We start from the raw sequence: 18660 nt of genomic DNA, 5'->3' as shown, positions 1-18660 counted from the left end.
TCTATCTTAGGGTTCAGGATGGGGGCGGTGGTTGCCGGCGGTGGCGGGGCGTTGGCGGGGCGGTGGTGTGGGGATCGCTGGAGAAAAAGCTCGGCACAGGGGGGCCTAGAGGGATGGCCGGGGAGGCGGCGGACCGGTGGTGGGGAGTGTTTTCGGGGCGGGCGGGGCGATGCATCGCCGGCCACGGGCGGCGGGGGGCTGCTGTTTGGCCGGTGGTGGCTGGCGGCTCAGGGGGGTGGAGGTTGAAGATGAACCGCAGGCCCTTGATTTCGTATCCAACGGCTGCAAAATCGACTGACCAGGGATGAAAAAGTCAGTTGAACGACGTGTAGCCTCACCTTGCTAGTGCGTTTAGTTTTGACAGCAAAATTTAGTTTCGACAGCAAAATTCAGTTTCAACAGTTAGGTTCAGTTTCGACAGTTAAGTTCAGAGATGAGCGGCTGATGTATTTTACATCTAGCACTTTGTGGTTATGTATTTTACGTCATGTATTGGAGATGCTATTAGAATTCTACTCAGGTTAACATTGTTCGTTGTCTCTCTTGTCCTGCTTCAGCCTCAGTGTCGTACAACTCACTGGAGCTGCTCCAACGACGAAACCCTCCATCACAATGGAGCAGTACCTCGGGCTCCATCTCCAGACGCCTAAGATCTTCTTCCCCTCCTCCGACAGCAAAGTCAGCCGGAGCATCCTCACCGGCCAACCCAATCACGCTGAGATCGACATGGCTTCGCCAAAGAGGTTGTACACTTGTTGCATCTCTTTTTTACTCTACATGTTATACATATTGTCCACTAAGCACACAGATTTGTTCCTTTAGTGTCTCCTTGAAAGAAAAAACGTAGGAATTTTAATTTTCACTTGTCCTCCTTTTCAAATTCCTATTCATGAAGCACAAGACTAAGAGATAGTAGCATAATAGCATTATAACCGTACATTTTCTTGTGGTTTGACTTAATCTCACCATGCTTCTTTGAATCCTGTGATCTTCCAATTGTTGTGAATCAAACACCCAGATTGGCAGAAATCATGTGTTTTTAAATTCTCTGTTTTGCACGTGCATTCCTATCCTATTCCTGTTTATTTCCTATCCCTGTATTGTTGGAATCCTCCAATTGAAACGAGCCCTTACAGAATTACTTCTCTTACAGATAGTTGTCAAAGAAAACCTTGCGTGGTTTGTCCCGCTCCTGCTGCGCCGTCGTCCACCCCAGCTCAGCTGCTCCAACGACAGAAGGGTGCAGCACAGCAGGGATCCGGCCTCCAGACTGTCTTTCGCCACCTCAAATCTTCTTCCCCGCCGCTGGCAGCCAAGAAAACTGCATTACCATCATCAACCGAGTAGATGACCTCGAGGACTACACGGGTCCGCAAGAGAGGTCGCACTCTTTCGTGTCTGCTTACGTTATGCATCGCTTAATATTACATGCTACTTTATCGTCCTGTTCACCGATTAGACTCTGAGTCAGCTTCAAACTAATGGTCAAACTTGAGTTTTTAAATGGTTGTGGGGTACATATCGGGGCCACTATCAATAGTATCTATCTACTATCTGGTTAATTTCCGGTGTCTACTATGAGTTTCATGTTGGGTGGGAAAAAACAGTAAAGAAACCATTATCTGTATTTATGAACTGAAGCCATTATCTGCCTGCTATTATTGGTTTTGGGTCTATCCACAGGTGGCTACCATCACTCTGGATTTCTTCATGCACTCCTTACATAATCTCACTATGTTTTATTCCTATGCATGACAGTTATTGTAAACAATGGAACTGAACATGTAGAGCAAAAGAGACGAGCCTTGCATGGCAATATAATTTCATGCAGACGTCGCTCCATGGTAGGCGCAAAGGCAGCCCCCCTCCACGCATTTCGGATTGTAATCGAGAGGAAGATATCTGTTCTGAGGGGGATTCAAAAGGAGAAGATAACTCCTATTTACCCCCTGAGGTCTTCGCTCTAACTTGGCATGCTGATGTTGGTTATATCATGCATATGGTGTCTTGCATTGCTTACTTTATACATCAAATATGTCATCTGCTTAGTTTAGACATCCTTTGTGTGAATGCCATCTGTTTAGTTTATTCATCGTTTATGTGAATTATGCAACGCCACCTTGTTTAGCCAGGCATCATATATGTGAATTTTGCAATGCCATCCTGCTTAGCCAGTCATCTTATATGTAAATTATATCAGGCCATCCTTTTTTTCGTTACATATTACATTTGTCAACAATGTTAGTACATTCAACTGCTCTTCGTGTGCATCAGCCATTTGACACGGTGATGCAAATTCTAGAGTGAAAACAAGGTCTTCTGAGCATACTATGCTATCTGACGAAGCGCATATCTTGCTGGTTACGGATAGCTCCTCATAGGAGGATTCAGTGACAGATGACCAGTCCTATTCCCCCCGAGGTGTATGCACTAACTTGGCAGGGTTATGTTGCTCATATCGTGCGTATGGTGTCTCGCATTGCTATGCTATTTGATTAGTTTAGACATGCTTTGTGTGAATGCCACATGTTCAGTGTGTAATTACCATATATGTGAATTATGCATTGCCATCTTGTTGCAAGACATTATATATGTGAATTATACAATGCTATCTTGTTGCAAAGGCATTATATATGTGAATTATGCAATGCCATGTTGTTTAGCCAATCATCATGTATGTGAATTATATCATGCTATCATTTTTTTGTATTACGTGTTCCATTTGTCGACAACTTTGTATATTCAACTACTCTTCCTGTGCATCAGCCATTTGAAGTGGTGATGGAAGTATCTGGAGTGAAAACAAGGTATTCAGAGCAGACAATGCTACCTGCTGAAGCAGACATCTTGCTGGCTACAGAGAGCTCCCCAGAGGAGGATTCAGAGATTGATACCAGTCCTATTTCCCCCCTGAGGTCTATGCTCAAACTTGGCAGGGTTATATTACCCATGTCATGCATGTTGTCTTGCATTGCTTAGTTTTTACATCATATATAAATTGCCATCTGCTTACTTGCTTACTATATAAATCATATATTTGAATTATATCATGCCATCATGTTTACATAGTACATACACATCATCTATCTGAATTATGGCATGGCAACCCATTTAATAAAGACATCATATAGTTATATCATCTCATCATGTTTAGTGTTTACAGTCATCATATTTAGAATTATGGCATTCTATCCATGAATGTATGTGAATTATGGCATGCCAACCTATTTAATAAACACATTATATAGTTATGTCATGTCATCCTGTTTACATAGTCTCATATTTTGAACTATGTCTTTCCATCTTTTTTAGTTAGCCATCATAATGTGAAATTGTGTCATGCTATCCTGTTTAGTTAGCCATCATATATGTGAAATTGTGTCATGCTATCCTGTTTGGTTAGACAACATAAATATGAATTATTTCATGCCCTCTTTTATTCCCCACTATCCATTGCACATGTCTATCATACAATGTCTACCCACTTTCAATTACTTTTCTTGTTTATCAGCCATTTGAATTGGAGAGCGTGATGGTAGTATCTAAGGGAGTAACAACACGGTCTTCAGAAAAGATAGTGCTACCAGTTGATGCAGATAGAACCACGATTGTACTTGCCCAAGGACCAGATCCACCACACATAACCCGGACTCCCGCAGATTCTACCCCTACCCAGTTGGACAGAGAACCAGCTACACCCCTCCTAACCCCAACCCTGGCAGATAGTAACCCAGTTCCAGTTGACACAGCACCATCTCCACCACAGAGCACCCAAACACGAGCGGTTAGTAAGGGAACTGCAGTGCCCAAAGCATGAGGACCACCACTCGGAATCCCAACTCAACGCTTAAAGGAGAAGAAGATTTGTTCTCAGGTCAGGTTCTGTAGCTATGGTTCATACTCCTTTGCTCTTGCATTACTGTATTTACTCATACCAACTATTTTCAAATTTGAAGGATGGAATTGAAACTCCAATGGCGCAACAGGTATGTTTTAAACCTGTTTCTTTAACTGATTTGCTGTTGTAACCTGCTCTATGTTGATTTCAGTTTCAATAGAATAAACAGTTATGTTCTCATGTCATGCACATTACAAGTATTGTTATTGCTCTATAGTTACCCACACTTATATTTTGTCTATTCTGCTTTGTCTTGAACAAATATTATTTAAACTGTGTCTCTATCTTGATTTGGCAACAAAAACTAGAATGATATAGATCATAAAGTGACCATGGTACATAGATATATGTTTGTTTCATGCTGTTATCCTGTCCACTTTACTACTGAAATCATTTACCAAAATGAGTTTCATATACAACATGGTAAGCATGTGATGTGTCTTCTTGTTTCTCTTTTAGAATGCGTACAAAATATTGGAGAACAGTATCGCGTTATCCAATGGTAAAAGAAGTAATGCAGATAAGGTTCAAGATAGCGAGACATCCCTGTTGGTCTCCAAGAAAGCTGATAAAAATTATCTTGACGATAGTGAGGGAACCCAAAAGTCTTGTCTTGATGTAGTGTTCGAGTTACTGGCCACTACTATTGGCACAAGCTCTTCGAACTCGCTGCCTGAATTAGTTCATCTTCTTGAGTCTCAACTTCAAGTTGAAAGACATTGATCAGATGTGCTGCGACAGGAAGCTGAAGGACTGAGGAAGTCCCTGTAGAATTCAGATGCATATTTTCTGGTGCAACAGCAAACGCTGGAGGATTTAAGCGCCAAACAAGAGAAAGTTAATAAGCTTGCTAAGCATCTTGCCAGCATTATGGGTACCCAGGATATTGTTTCTTGAGATCTTCTGAAGTGGTTTCCGTTCTGGATTTGTTTTGTTGCGGCATTTATTTGCGCTGGTCGCCAAATTTGACAACCAGTGTATATGATATGCTGCTTTGTTCCCTATATTTGCACTGGTCGCGAACTTTGATGCCTAGTGGATGTAATATGTGTAATAGCCGTGATATCCTAGCATAAGTTGCTTGCTTATTTATTTCCTTGTTGTCTTGTTTATTTGTTTCCTTGTAGTCAGTGCAGTTTTTTTTAAAACTAGGCCACAATAACCATGGGCTAATATTTACTGTAGTGACACTGGGCCTTCTAAGGGCCCTAGAAACAGTGGGCCTTCTACGGGCCGTAGAAACAGTAGGCCTTCTATGGGTCGTAGAAACAATGGGCCTTCTACGGGCCGTAGAAACGATGGGCCTTCTACGGGCCGTAGAAACAATGGGCCTTCTACGGGCCGTATCATCAATGGGCCCTATACGGGCCGTATGACCATAACTGGCCATCGTTAATAGGCCATATTTGATGACGCCATGAAAACAACCCAACGTAGTAACGGACCACAAACGGGCCGATGTAACCACGGGCTGAATTTGGCCCACAAGCAGAAAATGACAGTAACGGGCCGTAAGTAAACGAATGCTGGAAATGAGCCCAAGAATAAATGGGCTCTGAGAAGGCCGAAAGATAACATTTGCTGGAAACGGCCCAACTGAATAACGGGCCCTTAATGGGTATAAAGTGATATACTGTTCATTACGAGCCAGTTTCACCACGTGCCATTAATGGGTGTAAAGTGATACACTATTCATTGCGGGCCAGTTTCACCACAGGCCGTTAATAGGCCAAGAGTTACATAGGGCCTCATATGGGCCGAAAGACGTCATGGGCCATACATGGGCCAGAAGTGAAAACGGGCTGGAATCATATTGGATGGCCCAGATGACGCTACTGGGCCTAATTCGGATAGGGCGTAACGGGCCTTGGGTTAGTGGGCTATAAATGGGCTATATGTGAACAGGCCGTTAACAAGCTTTCCATGGGCCGGCCCGCCACCTTTTGACCAAGTCAAACAGGCTGGCCTTTTCACGGGAATGGGCCTCTGTTGGGCCGTGCCACGTGTCGATGTATCATAGGCGCCTTCTGTCCAATGAGTGGATGACATCCGTCCCAACGGTGAGCCGACACGTGTTTCCTCCAGCCAATGATGATTTTACACATGGAAAATCCCCATTGGTCGGGACTGTTAATGGGTTATCGGATCCAAAACCCAACCCGATAGCTTAACGGCGTTCCGTTATGGATGCCACGTGTCGGTCACCCTTGATGAAAGCACTTCTGTGACGCGCGATTTATCGTCATGGAAATGGACACTTCCGTGATGATAATTTTGGTAATGTCATGGAACACTTCTACGACAGCATTGGTATGACTATCTTGATTCTGTCATAAATTTGTCATGGATATACATGCATGACAAAAACACGACCTACTGTGACAAACACGTATCATCACGGAAGTGTATTTTTTTGTAGTGAAGACTCATGGAGCAGCAGCAGCGGATAAGATCGGGGGCTCCGGAGATCTTGGGACCCCGGCAAGCGAGTCGGGGACAAGCGCCTTCGAAGTCAGCTTGCCCGCGGGAGTCGTCTCCTCTTGAGGCTGGGCTCCGAAGCTTCGGGAGGGCAGCACCCCTGCGGGAGCATCAGGAGCTGCTACGTCCCTCTGAGTCGGAGCCGCGGCAACCACAGCGGCGCGCTTGGCCTCGATGGCTCCAGCGTCCCCCTTCTTCCTCTTCATCGCTGATGGTGGCCTGACATCAGATGAAGATATTGAGCACTACATCTAAATCCAAGAGCAAGGGCGAGGAGGTGCACTTACTGATCCACGGCGACGTAATTCTTCTTCAGGCCCACAAGCGCGAACTTCCCAGGCGCGGGCGGCGTAGCGCTCTCAGGAGCGGACGAGTGCGCGGCCGGCCCCGCGCTAGATGATGGTGGCGAAGCAGGAGCGCTGCTCAGGGGAATCAGCACTGACATGTCCTTCTTCGGGACCCCACGCTTCTGCTTCTTTGAAGGGGTCCCCCGGATCTCATGGTGACCCCGGCAGAGCGCGCCGATTACCTGACCAGGTCCGCACATGCGTCGTCATCATCGGAGAAGGTGCAGAGTAGGTCGCTCTGCCGTGGGGGGGAGGTCTTCCCCTCCCCCTCCCAGGTAGCTTCGGAGGAGTGGTCACCGAAGGACATGTCCACCAGGGAGACTGCCGGTAGGAAAGGCTCCAGCGACACGAGCCCGCACTCATTGAAGATAGGCATGGCGGCGGCTACTCCCCGTCATCTCGGCGGTACAACGGGAGGTGGTCCTCCGGGGGGGCTGGTCCTTCTGGAGCAAGGAGTGCATGACCTTGCTCAGCTCCTCGTCGGACAGGTTGTCCGGGCACAACCGGAGTTTGTCTTCTGCACCCCCAAGCTTCCACAAGGGACGGGAGCGCGCTTGGAGCGGCGCCAGCTGCTGTGTTAGGAACTCCTTGACGATCATGGCCCCCGTCAGCTTCTCCGCCTTGAAGTCAGCCGCCATCTTCTTTAGCAGTGGCTTCGCCAGGGGGTCAGTGAGCTTCTCGTGAGACCACCCCTCCCCGGATGTCGTGACCCCAGTTGGAAGCTCCAGCAGGGAGTGCGAACGCTTGGCGTCCATCAAGATCCACTTGTTCTGGAAGTCCTCCACCTTCTTCCCAGCACGAGAGATCGTGTTGCTGCCGTTGGCTGCAATGAAGCAAACGCATCCTATGATTGGCTACCGTTCACCCGGAGCTAGAAGTGGCGAAGCAACGCGACAGAGGGATCACCCCACGAACGCCTCGCAGTAGAAGACAAAGATTGATAGGAGGAGGACGGAGTTGGGGTGAAGATGGAGGGCGTGGAGCCCGTACTGGCGAAGGACAGTGTAGAAGAAGCGGGAGAAAGGTGGGACCAGCCCGCCGTAAATACTATGCAGGAAGAAGGGATAGAAGGTACCGCCCAAAGATTCCGGTTTGGCAGAGCCGACCCAGAGCGTCGTCTCTTCCCCCTTGCTGTCGCTGCTCGCCGTCAACTGGAGCGCGGTGGCGAGCTTCTTCTCTTTGGTAATGGTGCATGCACCCAAGGCTGGCTCGAAGCAGGGGGCCGAGCGTGCAGTCGGGGCCAGAGACTTCGCCTTGTCGGAGGCCATCAGGCGTAATCTTGGTGGAGGAGATCAGCAGATCTGGAGGATTTTTCGGCGTGGAGAGAGAAGGGGATCTGGAGCAAGACGAAAGAAAGGCTATGAAGGTTTCGCAGCAGGCGCCAGCCTTTTGTCAACTAGGAACAGATGCCGAGGCAGCATGGGGAAGTGGAGACGCCCACGTCCCATGAATCGCCACATGTCGCCCAAGGCCACAGGTGATTAGGGCCCACGGCACTCCGTACTTGCCCTTTGGTTTCGCCTAGAAGCCAAGTCCGAGCGCGCCTTGGGCCTGGGGGCTACTGTCGGCGTTCTAGATATGGGGGTACCCAGACTTGCCTGCCTAAGGCCTACAGCGTGGCTCCATCAACGACCTGGTATGGACCAGTTTCGACATCAACAACCCAAGACCCTCGCGAGGGGCCAAGCCTCGTGAGGCAAACAACACCAAGACCTGGAAGGGGATCAGCCTCCTCAGGCTGGCTCCCGAGGAGCAGAGATTTCTATGCAAGGCTCACCTTGTGAGGTTTGGGTGACGTGAGCCATGACGATCGAGGCCAAGCGGGCGCAGTGTACTAATTTCCTCTTGGTGCAAAGGAGGCAAGCAATAGGCGCGAAGTCCCAAGGAAGCAGCCAAAGATTTCCATTCCCATGCAACAAGACCAAGACCGCCAGGATGGCAGGACGGAGGTCATCGCCGAGCCTACTGTAGCGTCACGACCAGAGGCTTTTGCAGGCCAAGACCACTTTAGTCAGGATAAGATGTCCTTGTTGTCTCCCCTAAAATTTGGCCGTTGTGGGATCCCTTCCCGCCTCCATTCTGGAAGAGGACCAAGGCCACTATAAATAGGACCTAGCCACCACCATGGGCGAGGAGGAACGACATCCACTCCACCCTCACTAGCTCACTTGAACCGAAGAACACACCTCGTGAGGTTGTTCTCCACTATACTAGTTCAGCCTCAATCCCTCGAGGCAAATCCACCACAAAGCAGGAGTAGGGTTTTACACCGCAAGGTGGCCCAAACCTGGGTAAAATGACGCGCTAGGGTGTGAGATTGGCGAGTTGGCAGAAAGGGGAGAGTGAGATCTTCTAACGCACCCAAGAGTTCGAACCTCTCTAGGGTTTGCGGAACCCGAAATCCAACAATGAGACAGTGACTCAAATGACCTGGTGCTTGTTCATCCTCATCTGAAACTTAGGCTTCAAAGGGTCACCACAATTGTTGAACCTATGGCTTGCTTCTTGCAGTTTCTACATGTCACCATACCAATTCTTGAGGTGTCCTTTTTTTGCTAGCACCTCAAATATACCTTTCCTCCTGGCAGTTTGCTTTTTCCTTCTTTTCTTTGAACACTGGTGGAGATATGTCATCTCCAGGTGCATGAGGCCAGTGGTCAGGACCTGGAACTGGGAAAATTATATGCTTGTATGTTTCACAGTACGTGGGTTTTTGAAGGAATCATTGACAAAGTCTTCAGGATATAACTTCACTTTCTGCATTGCAGCAATGGCATGACTGCAAGGCACAGCTGCCATGTCCCACCTCCTATAGTCACAAGTATAGTTGTTCAAGTTAACACAATATGTGTTCTCAGAACTACTAGTCACTTGCCAGATGCCTGGACCTGCCATGTATGTTTCACAATACTTAGCCCACTTATTGCCTTCTTCTAAAATTTCTGAGTAGGTTGGTGTGATCTCCCATCTGCATGTCTTTGTTTTCTCTCTGATTTTATGAAACTTGATCATCTACTTTTTTCTTATGCCTTCCAACATAGTCCTGATTGGCTTGCTGTTCCTAACATCCAATATCATCCTATTGAAAACTTCACTAAGGTTGTTTACAACCAGGTTGGTTTTGCAAACAGTATCCATTTTATATCTTGCCCAGTATGGTATGGTATCTATGACAACCACTGCCAAGCCTCAAAACTTTTCTTTCTTCAAATTTTCCATGCCTTTATCATGACCATGCTTAGTGAAGGAATAGGCAGCCTGATCTAAGAGTTTCTTGAGTTCCTCCCCTGTAAAACCAGTAGAATGGAAGTTGGCATATATATACTTTGTGGGGAGTCCGGGAATACATCATTGATTGCATTCAACAATCCCTTTTGCTTGTCAGACATAATTTTTTATTTGCCAAACTTGTTCCCAGTTCCAATAACAGTTCTCAGCTGTGTGAGAAACCATGTCCAGCTATCTGTTTCTCCCTTGTCAACAACACCAAAGGCTATGGGGAAGATGTTCTTGTTCCCATCCCTCCCTGTAGCTGCCAATATCGGTTGTCTAGTGCTGAGCTGGATGAAGCAACCATCTAGACCTGAAGATATGATGACATTAGTTGTAAATAACAAGAGTGCAACCATCTTAGATATATGTGTAAGAATAAATACCTATAAATGGCATGCATCCATTTAGGAATCCCTCCTTGCATGCAAACAAGCAGTAGAACATGTAGTGAAACCTGGGGGTGGGAGCTAGATTTTCTAGGTCCTCTTGTGTTGTGACTATGCATCTATTGCCTGGGTTAGTATCTAGCACACACTGTAGACAGTCTCTGTGATATTGCAGTTTGTGATCTCCTTGCACAATTTCAAGTCCTTGCTTCCTTGCCCTATATGCCAAGCTTTTAGGCACATTAACACCAAATGTTTTCTTTATGTATGTCATAATTGTCTCAACACCAGTTTCAGGCACTACAAAAAAATACACTTCCGTGATGATACGTGTTTGTCATAGTAGGTCACGTTTTCTGTCATGCATGTACATCCATGACGATTTTATGACAGAATCAAGATAGTCATACATGTGCTGTTGTAGAAGTGTTCCATGACATTATCAAAATTATCATCACGGGAGTGTCCACTTCCAAGACAATAAATGGCGCGTCATGAAAGTGCTTTCGTCAAGGGTGACAGACACGTGGCATCCACCGTAACAGGTCACCATTAAGCTATCGGGTCCGGTTTTGGATCCGATAACCCGTTAACAGCCCTGACCAATGAGGATTTTCCACGTGGAAAATTCTCATTGGCCGGAGGAAACACGTGTTCGCTCACCGTTGGGACAGATGTCATCCACTCATTGGACAGGAGGAGCCTATGATAGGTCGACATGTGGCACGGCCCAACAGTGGCCCATTCCGGTGAAAAAGGCCAGCCCAGTAAAAATTAGCAGGCCGTCCCATATAAGGCCTACTTGTGTCAGGTCCATTTAAGCCCACGGCCCATACGAGATGTGCCAATTCGGCCCGTCAACGGCCCGTTAAAGATTTGACACCATTGCAGCCCATTGTCAGTTCGAGCCCGTTAACAGCTCGCCATATATTTGGGCTCAATATCGGCCCGATGTGATTTCGGCCTGTTAACGGCCCATTCAAGGGATGGGCCAAGTTTCAGGATGTACATCTTTCGGCCTTTTAGCGACCCATTTAAGTGTTGGGCTAATTTCCGGCCCGGTTTTGTCTTTCAGCCTGTTGACAACCCATAAATGAGTTGGGCCATTTGTAGTCGGACCTTAGTTTTGGCCTTTTAGTGACCCATTTAAGTGTTGGGCCAATTCCCGGCCCGGTGTGTCTTTCAGCCTATTGACGGGCCATAAATGAGTTGGGCCATTTGTAGTGGGACCTGAATTCTGGCCTTTTAACGGCCCATGCTCTTCATGGTCCAATACCAGCCCGGTTTCTCTTTCTGCCTGCTAAAGGCCCACAATAGTTGGGCCACTTACAGTACGGCCTGACTTTCGGCCTCTTAGTGGACCATGCTCTGCATGGTCCAGTACGAGCCCGCTGTCTCTTTTGGCCTGCTAAAGGCCCACAGTATAGTTGGGCCATATGTAGCCCGACCTTAGTAACGTCTTCTTAACAACCCATGAATTCAAATGGGCCCACCTGTTGCCCGCTTCGATGTCGGCCTATTAACGACCCGGGAGGTAAGAGGGCCGGCCATTAACTTTCAGCCTAGTAACGGCCCATTAACTTAATGGGCCCACTAAAGTTCGTACATTTCTTTATGCCAAATTAGATGATTTGAGCCCATTGCGACAAGCAATTATGCACAGGACCAAAATCAATCATGCAAAGGTACGTCATACAGGGAAAAATGTTGCACATCCAGCATATATTACAGGAAATTACATCCAGTGGGAAATCAAAGATTGATGCCAGTGCAAATAAATGAACAGAACCTAACGATCTACAACATCACAATCTGCAACCTCAGCACGCATGACACCCATAAGCATGTGGGCAAGTTCTTGCTGCTTTGCTACACAGTCTCTAAAAACATTGATCAGTTGTTGTTGTGCATGAATGTGCACCTCTTATTCCTCCACCATTTCCATCATTGCTTTAGCCATTAATTGGTTCACAAACATACATTTTTTCCGTTGCATTCGAGACAGAGGAAACTGAACATAATCATATGGCGATTTTGGCAGGCTTGTATTATTGATAGTGGAGAGTGTCTAGACCACTGCATCATAACATAAACTAGTAGAACGCCCATGCGTTGCCACGGGCTTTTGATAAAATTTAAGATTCTACTCACAAAGCTAAATAACTAAGAACAATGTCATCTCAGCTAACATATTTTTTAATAATCAGCTAACACACATCTACTGTCAAACACAATAATGTTATCTGGATTGTATTTGTGACGTTTTGGTCTCAGATAGATGAATGAATAAAACAAAACCCATTCTAACTAAAGTTTTTCTTAGGTGAAGTGGGTTGTGTTGTATTCATTCATCTCAACATGTTTTGATTCGAATAAAATAAAACTATTCGCACAAGCCTCCTTCGCTAGCCAATGAGCAGCTCCATTAGCCAAGCATCTCACCCGTGCCACACAGAACTCCTCTGTTGATTGCATGGACTCCTTTACCTCCTCAACAATAGGGCCATAGACTGATCTATCCAATTCTTAGCTTCTTAATAACTTACAACATCTACTGTTGACCCCCCTACTTTCTCCCTAAACGTCTGAAACATCCGCCCCAGTCAGTGCCCGGTCAAAAATGAGTGACCCAACCAAACCCTCACTTTATCCCTAAATGTCCGGACTGCCCGATATACCTTAGACCCATCCCAAATCTAGGGGCAGGATGGGATGCGGTCACGCCCAGGTACCCGCTCGGTCCCACCTGCAACCACCCAATCTTTCTTTCTCGCTTCTCTCATGTGGAGCATGGAACGATGCCAGCACAGGGGAGGAGGTGGCTTGCGATGATGATGAGGTGATCAGAGGAGGCTGCTGACAGCGTGGACGGTGGTGGGGGAGGCGCCTGACGACCTCGCGCGACCACCACATGTACCTGCTGGCCAAAGCCGCATGCAACCGTGGGGGCGCTGACGGGTCACCGCAGCCTTGTGCTGGCTTGTGTGTTGGTCGTCGGCGAGCGAGCGTGCTGGCCTGCGGGTAGGCGGGCGAGCATGATGGACGCCGCCACAGCCGCATGCTGTCTAGCCTAGCTGTGGGGATGCCAGCCGCCGTAGCTGGCGCAACCCTGGCCTGGCCGCTGTTGCCGTCGTGTGCGAGCAGGCAGGCAGTTAGGACTTAATCTTGATTTCATTGTTTTTGCATGTTTGTTATTAGTGATGCATGCAGTTTAGATTGTCTAGGGAAGTGTATGTAGGCCAATGAAGCTTCAGTTGTGCCCGGGAAGGAGGCGAGATGCCGTGCTACGGTAAGCACGGCGAGACGGTGGTGTGAAGCTACGGTGCAAATGTTGAGGCTATGGTTTGTACACTAAAATATATCCAATGCATCATTACCATAAAATAGACTGAAAGTAACACTGAACTTTATATTATATCATAAGAACGAAAATGAAAGGTCATAAATTGTTGTTTAAGATATGTACGTTTGCCATGCATTGCCACAGGATAACAAAGATATATACATTGATCAAAAAAAAGTACACTCAATTTATCATTTAATCAGAGCACCGGTTTAATCCATGAAGGCAGTGTGTAGAGCACTCTCTCACACACACAGAGGAATGCTTGTATTTCTTAGTTTTTCCACCTACCTATGGCACATCATTTCAAGAATATAGTTGTTGAAGCAACTTATATGCAAAGCACGACTACTATCACGACATCCTTTTTGAGGATAAAGATAATTAATTACACGACATTCTATGTCTCATTGCTATCTTATTTATTTGATCATTTTGGGAGCTTCAATTCCTTGAATAATTCAGTGAATGCCATCTGCAATGACCCGTTGTCTGCCAATGCTAACACTCATCTAGCCTTCTCCTTCGCCAAGATCCTCCCCTTCTTCTCCATGCCATCAGCCTTCACAAGTTCCTCGTCATACTTATCCATCACCTCCCCGACATTCATATCATCCACCACGAATATAATTCATAACATTCAGGCGGTAAGGTCAATGTACACCAAGCCGGTCAAATAGATAGTACTTTAGCATCTCTCAAGGGAAGTTTTAAATTTCACCTAAAAATTTCAATTAAAGTCATGTCAATAATTTAATCTTCTACCAATATTAAATACTATATGATAAATGTGATAGCTTAAATTCAAAGTAATAGATTGGATCCTCCCTTAACAATATGACTGGTAGATAGTTTTGAGAGGAAATCTGCATATATTTTAGCATAGACTTACCCAAAGAAAAGGTCATTATAACCGTTCAACAAATGACCTATAACCTCTAATGTACCGAAGGGGAACAGATTAGATGACATGTTTTTGTAAGTCCTAGGATAACCAAAAAGCACATCATCATGACATGTCCTAAGTTGGAAGCGTGACACTTATGACCGTGGTATGTAATTGATATATTCCAGTTGGAAGTGTGTCATCAGATGCAATGTGGAAGTGTGTCATTAGATGCAATGTGGAGGGAAGATATCAAGGATACTCATCGGAGTATATATGCGGTGGCACTGGAGCAGCTGATTACCGGTAGGAGAATGGCAGCCCCACTCGTGTACTGGTCGGCAGTCACAACCATGCAATTGTACCCGTCGCTACTGCGTGTATTTGCAGATTAGAGAGCTATAGATTCATGATCCAGAGATGGAAGAAGATACCTGGGTCGCCAATGTTACTGTCATTGATCCAAAAATCCCTAGGACTGCCTCCAGCAGCGGGCCCTCCAGTAGCATGGCACCGAGTGTGCGGCCCTCTCATCATCTTCAACACCACCAACCGCCTCACACTACTCCTTTCCTCGCTTATCTCCACCGCTGCTCACCTTCTCGCCGGCACCATCCGTCGTGGCCTTCGTCTGACAACAAAAATATTTTTTTATCAATAGATAAAAGTAAATTCACTTCTCAAAAAAATACTAAATTCATAATCCATATACATGTTCATGATCTTATTCCATATGCATGTTCTGAAATGTCCCTAGAACAAATAAATTTGATCTCGCTATACATACGGAATGTAAAACTTAGATGGTCAGCCTGAAATAGTTCATTTCTGAATGCAAGTAGTACCGGAAACTACATAGCATTCTCAACTTCCATAGTAGCCTATGGCATCGGACACTTGCATATTTGAAAGGCTCGCAAGCTGAAAGCTACGCGTATCACAAAAAAAAACTCCAAGTACAGTTGATTATACTCTAACCCAGCCGGCAGTGCCACTCCGTTGATCAATCATGAGTTTGTGCTCTAGATTCACAAGTTTGCTCATTCTACACACTGTACACTGCACATTAAAATGCATTTTTGAAAGGAAGAGAACCAGGTAGACTTGGTTCTCAAAGCATCTGAATAAAAAGAAGCAACATTTCCTTTTTACATAACCCATACGAAAGAACTTGAATTAAAAAAAATACATGGATGCATATTAGTTTGGTTTTCTTAGAAATACAGGGATGAAAGGGAGTAGACCACCAATACCGAGATCACCAATAATCCATTATACATATTTGCAATAGACCAAAAATCCATTCGGTCCTGTAATTTTACAATATATATTTTCTATTAGTCATGAACAATCATTACAAACCCAAAATTCAATTACTTTAAAATAAGGAGCTCGATATCAGATTACCTGATCTTTCATATAGAAAAACAAAATACTAATTTTTTTTTGCTAGAACAGCAAGAGGTCAGCCCAAAATAGTTGCTATAATCATCTGCACAAATATAAGATAATTAACGATTCTGCACATGCATCAAGCTTCATTCTATGGGGTTGCGGCGCCTGGACAGGTGAGCGCATCAAAATTTCCAGAAACACATCTCAGAAGTAACCGGCCATTTGGCAGTATCAACTACCCCCTTTCCAGAAATATAAAGTGTATTTTGATTTTCTAGGCTCAAGCACTAATCAACGATTAATCTAATAACACATACTTTATGGCGGCACAAATTTGATATCATTAGCTTTGTGCCTCATGTTGTGATTTTCTGACTATGGCACTGTCAATGTCTGAACTCAGACGATTATGATATGTAATGTTTTTGAACGGAGGGATGAAGCAACTGCGGATGCATTAGTTACCTCACGCATTTTATGCGCCTCATCAGGAGTACTGCAGTTTGCGGCACATTTGTCGAACATTTCAAGTATCCTGAAGACTCGATTCCTGGCGTCATTTGGATATGAAGCGGACGACATCTCCTTGACAATTAGCTCCGCCCATTCAGTCCTGTTGGCTGGAGTATTCATCACCTGCACATCACATGCCACTGCGATTAACAATCGTTCAAGAGTTAGACAAGATGCAAATTGTACGAATGGTGCTGTTTATAAAAAATATACATCTCTAGACATTACTATAACTATCAGGCAACAAGAGAAAGAAGCAGTCAGGGTTATTTTTCAGTCATGTCAGCCATACCTCCAGATGAGGAGGCACCAGCATTGGTCGTTGCTGAATCCGATGCCAAATAATCCCTGAAGCTTCTGATGGCAGCATCCAAGACATTTCCCGACGCTTCGAGATAGCCCCGCAGAAGCTAGAAATTCCCCAAAATTACCCATTAGACATGTACAGAGCAAGACGGTACAAATCGGGGTTCTTAGGTCCACTGTTGTGGCATAAACCAAAGCTATACCAGGATTTCAGAAAACCATGGCATAACTTCTGTGCACAAGGATAGAACAGATGTGCAAGCTATTTGTTTTCAGTTATTTAGTTCAGACAGTTTACTTCTGAATCCTAAATTTAGCCATCATATGTGCGAAGAATTCAAAGTGGCAGGAGGGCAGGCGATCATGTCAGGTCGAAGGTGTGTACGATAATTGATCAGCAGAGGAATAATCCTCATGGGTGATTCCTACCATGCTTCCCTGTAACGGTTTATACACGAAGCGCTTGGCACACGCAAGAGAGAAATCGTGGTGGATGATTCTTCTGAACTTTTGATTTCCAATTCCATCAATCTCTGAACTCTTAGTCTATTCTAATTCAAGAAAGGCAATATGAATCGACAACAGAAAATTTGTTTCAAGATTCAAGGCACAATCTTTCTTGCGGTGTAACCAAGTTCGATTGGTTCTTGTGATGAACTGAATCGGCGGGCTCTAATACATGTCTGCGCACGATCTACCAATCAACCGAAAGAACAAGAAGCGAAAGAAAGAGGCACGGAGCGGCAGCGGGGGTACCTGCGGATCGGCGCCGGGGAAGACGGACTGGACCGCCTCGACGGGGTCGAACTCCATGTTGATGCCGAGGTCGGCGACCGAGGCCGGGTGGCGGACGGTGAGCACCGGCCCTGCTTCGCCTGCAGCACCTCGAAGGGGTCGTCCAGGAAGGCCGCCGCCCCGCGCTTCCGGGTGTCGTCGACCTCCACCGCCATGGCCCGGCGACGGCGGCGATCCGGGGCGGTGACGGCGGCGATTCGGAGAGGGGCGGCGGCGATCCGGAGGACGCTGGGATGGTCGACAAGCTCCCGTGTGGTGGCGGCGCAGGAACCCTAGCGCATGCGAGGGTAGGAGGAGAGGATGCTTGCGCGAGGAGAGGGAGGGGAGTGGTTCGTGCGTGGGGTGATTTTTGAGGGTTGCGAGTTAACAGAGGTGGGAGGATGACGAAAAAACCCGGAGGTGGGAGGCTGACGAAAAAACCAGCGAAATTAAACCGCGCAGACTATTCACCAACTGCTCCATTAGGAGTAGAGATTAGGAGGGGAACCAAATTGATTAATCATGAATTATTGTCATATTACCTGGCCTAGATTTATTAAAAACTAACAATCGGGTTGTCTTGCTGTTTTCAGAGTTTGTCTTCTTATCTTCAGCAGCTTGCACCAAATCAACACACTAACATTGCTATTATTGGCCAAGTCAGATAATAGGAAAGCAACAAATTGACACAACAAACGTTTGGGCAACTAGCCTACACCAAATCAACACAATATGGCACGACTATCATCAGCCAGGTAAGGTAATACGAAAGCAACATTGACACAATGAATGAATGGGCAACCAGAGCAGCACTACAATTCAGTAATGTGCATGATATGAGATACTACACTCATGCAGCTCAGGATACAAAACTACAAGACAGTTTTCCTTACAAAAATCAACATTGGCGCCTTTAACATTTTGCTACAACTAATTTTAGATCAGATAAAGGTTGGATTCACGCCGATTAACAAAATACATGCTGATGTAAAAATATAGTGATATACAACAGGTACTTACATCAGCATTGGAGCATAGAGAATTCCCGCAAGATACTTTCC

The 18660-nt window shown here is 45.9% G+C and overlaps 1 pseudogene; it reads right to left on the bottom strand.

The window, feature by feature from the left end:
* Positions 1-13888: 13888 nt before the first annotated feature.
* LOC123046906 (uncharacterized) lies at positions 13889-17977 on the bottom strand (annotated as a pseudogene).
* Positions 17978-18660: the final 683 nt, after the last annotated feature.

The sequence above is a fragment of the Triticum aestivum genome, chromosome 2B (genome assembly GCF_018294505.1).
Source record: "Triticum aestivum cultivar Chinese Spring chromosome 2B, IWGSC CS RefSeq v2.1, whole genome shotgun sequence".
NCBI classification, from domain to species: domain Eukaryota; kingdom Viridiplantae; phylum Streptophyta; class Magnoliopsida; order Poales; family Poaceae; genus Triticum; species Triticum aestivum.
The sequence above is the reverse complement of the archived record's forward strand: the minus strand, read 5'-3'. Positions and strand labels throughout refer to the sequence as shown.